Raw genomic sequence first — 3,791 nt, 5'->3', positions numbered from 1 at the left:
TCTTAAGGTGTACTTTATATTGACTCTTATGGCTATAGTCATAATCTTGCAATTGGAGGGCTCTTCTGGAGATGGGAAGCTCAGGAGTAAAAAGCAAGTGATGATAAGGTAAGCATTAGCTCAGACATCTGATGGCCACTGTTCCAGTGCCTAGGACAGTAAGCGTGTAATAGGGTCCTTGAAATGAGTTCACCAATGACACTGAAATTGGTCTTTGTGATTTGCAGTCCTTTGTTTCTATTGCTGGCCCTCTTTCATGTTCTTCATTACTTGCTGTGTTTAAATTAAAAGATGTGGCAGTATTCTGTACAGCGTTTTCTAGAGAGAGAATTAAGACTAAGGGCTTATCAAGAGAAACACCATCGCAACGTGTGGGGTTGCCTCTCCTACTCTTTTGGCTGTTCATAAGCAAATGAAGACTAATTAAAAATCTTTCAGGCTTTAACAAAGGAAACAGTCGAGGAGCTCAGAAATACATGAAAGTCATGTTTTACTGCAACACAGTTCTCTGAAAGGTGAAAAAAATAACAATAACAAAAACTAAAACAACAAAGTTTGTTTTGCTTAATTCAACATGTAACACATGGAGGTTAGTGGACATTTTCGAAGTCTTTACTATGTGTTTCTACTTCATTACACCAAAGAAAAGACTTTGTGAGTGGGACTCTTCTTGCTCTTCTGTGAAGGTATTTACTGTAGGGTGGTGAGGCACTGGAACAGGTTGCCCAGAGAAATGGATACCCCATCCCTGCAAGTGTTCAAGGCCAGGATGGGGCATTGAGCAATCTGCTCTGGTTTCCTGCTGTGGGCAGGAGGGTCCCTGCCCATGGCAAGGGGGTTGGAACTAGGTGATTTTTAAGCTCCTTTGTACCTCATTCTACGACTCTATTTAAAAGTCAGAAATAGGCATAGCTAAAGTAACTCCACTTCAGGTCTGAAAAGAGAAGAGCAGAGCCCTTTTCTTTTAGAGTAAAGACCTTAAAGCTGTACTACTAAGTTTAAATGGTGTGTTGTAGGGATAGTAACCATAGCACTTCTGGAGCTCAGGTTGAAGGTCCCTTTTGTCCCTGGCTTTTATTCATATTTGTAATAAGATCAGACATTAAAATCTTTGGATAGATTTGGAAAATAAAGGGATGGCTCGTGGATGGGCCCATTTTGTTGAAATGGAAATAGTTACTTTTAATTTTACGGGCTGAAATCCTTACCTATTCTAGGACTTACTGTGCATCCTAGCCCACTTGTTTGTGGGGTGGTGTGAGAAGCAGAAAAGCCTTTGGCTCTTTGTAAGCACAGCCCTGTGTTATCAACACTGTTTCCAGCACAGATCAAACACAGACCCACCATGGCCACTGTGAAAAAAATTATCTCTATTCCATTCAAAACCAGTGTAGCTGTTCTTTCTGGTATGTGTGAGATTATATTAACCAAGGGAAGGAATATCAGAAAATTGTGTACAAGATGCCCAAATCAAACAAGTCACAGCCTCTGACTTCTAAGATGCTTTAAATTGTGAGAATTGAGAAGCCCATGATCATAAAGGATGCTCTGGAAAATGTAAATCCGACACACTGCGTTTAAAATGTTCATGTGTTGGACTGAAAGCCATACATCATTAGAAAAGCCCAGGCAATTCTCAGACAATGCAGGGCTGTGAGAAGCAGCAGTCTAGCAGTCAGGGCTGTTTCCTTAGCACTGTGCTAAACTGCATTCAAGCAGCAGCCTTTGGGAAATCTCTTCCTATCCATTGTTACACCAGCTGAAGTTATCTGGTCCCCTGAGCATTTGCAGCGTGTTTTCTGGTGTGGGAAGTGCATGGAAGATGTGCTGAGCAGGTTATCACTGCTTATGTCTTAGAGTCTGTGGGACCTGGGGAGAAACAGGACACACTGGGAAACTCTCAGTTTCAAGCAGAACTCACTTTTCTTCTTTCCATCAGTATTTCCTACAGCCCCTTCAACCTGAAGTTTAGGGCAAATGCATGTGGTATTGGAGCCCACGTTTTCAACATTGGCTCTCCAGCTGTCTTGTACTGCTGAGCTCTCCAGGATGGAGTTCATCCACTTGTCTTCTTCTCATTGCAGCTTGTTCATTCCCAAGCTCAGAACTTTTACAGCAGATTGGCTTTCCTTTTGGTCTCTGATTCTTTGGCTTTACTCACACATACTGAAATTTTTAAGCATATGAAATAGGTATTATTTTACCAGTAGGACAGGTAAGCTACCTTTCTCGCCTGCTTTCTCATATTCCTAGCTGCCTGATGCTTTCCTTCCTTTGGTGTAGCAGGGTCAGTGTTAAATGGGCAGGATCTACTCTGGGCAGCCTTTGGCTGAGATGGCTGTGGCCATGTCCATTGTCTGGTGGAGAAATGGAAAGGGAGACCAGGAAGAGTTTCTCTTAGGCCCAAAGAGGAACAGAGCCACCTGGAAGAAATGGGAACTTGCCTCTGGAGTGGGAATGCAGCACAGCTCATTGAGGTGGGTTTGTGGAAAGGCTGATGGTGCCTGAAGGTAAGCTTTTCTGTAACCTTTTGGAAAAGGACTTGAGGAAGCTGGAAGAGAATTCTTCTGACAAAAGCGTTATTCCTTTACAAGCACTGGATGGCGTGAAAGCCATCTGGGTGGCACCAGGCCAGCTAAAGACTTTTTCCACCACTTAAATAGACCTTAATTGTTGCTGTGCCTGAAACCAAGGCACATGGCAAACCTGTGGGCAAGATGAGAGTGAAATTTGCTTTTCTAAGGACTGCAGAAGGACAAGACCCAGATGACTGTGGAACTGAAAAAGGATTGGAGAAGTGATATGAGGGTAATGTAGCAAAAGGAGACGATCAAGATGTCTATAGAAAGGGAACAGTGTCTGTTGTGCTCTTTGCAGACTGTCCAATGCATTGTTTGTTAAACCTCATCATACTTCAGCACAAAAGCATGTTACAGTTGCTCAGGGAGCAAACGAAAACATTCCCCAACACTTGCCTATAATCAAGAATGGGTTCAGTAGTCCCATACGCATTTTCAAATATACTGTGTCATATTGATTATTCTTTGCAGGTAAGGGAGAGAAGGGCAATGGGGCCAAGGGCCCAGCAAAACTTCATCTTACTGCATGTAATTCTGGAAAAAGAAATAAGGAAAGGCTGATTCTTTCTCATTATCTAGCTTTCTGTACTCATCTCAAAATAATTGCCAAGTGCTTCTGGTGTAATAAACAAGGAGGCATGTAAGGTGAGCGACAGCTGCTGAAGCTGTAGTTCTTTTGGGACTAATGACATTTAGATATTGCATGGTCATGAGGTAGAAGAGACCTCACCAATGTCATTGACACTCAACTCATAGCCAAAGAGCCTTTTACATGGTGCTTTGTATAGAGCATGGGGGCAAACAATGAGTAATTGGTTTCTGGCCTCTTTGTGCAAAAAGGCTTACCATGTTAGAGATTAGAAAGGCATATTTGATTCATTATTAGGCCTTCGTCAAGACTAACTACAATGATAACTGAAGAATTTATAGAGAAAAGTAGCGTGGGGATCCTTTCCCATCCCTGAGGGGTGGTGAAATGTAAAATATGGCAGAAGATAGCCTAGCAGTACCTATTTCCTTAGATGAGACAGATTTTCTCACTGTTACCACCTTCCACGCCTTCAACTCCCAACATCACTCCAGATATATTAAGAGATGGGATAATGCTTGGCATTTGACACACTAATTAGATAGTTTTGCCTTAGGTTGCACTTTGAGCTGGAGAGTTTGTAGGGGAATTTGATGCACTGCGTGGCTCATGAAGAATGAGTG

This window comes from Corvus hawaiiensis, chromosome 2, assembly GCF_020740725.1.
Source record: "Corvus hawaiiensis isolate bCorHaw1 chromosome 2, bCorHaw1.pri.cur, whole genome shotgun sequence".
Lineage (NCBI taxonomy): Eukaryota > Metazoa > Chordata > Aves > Passeriformes > Corvidae > Corvus > Corvus hawaiiensis.
Note: the sequence above shows the minus strand (reverse complement) of the source record.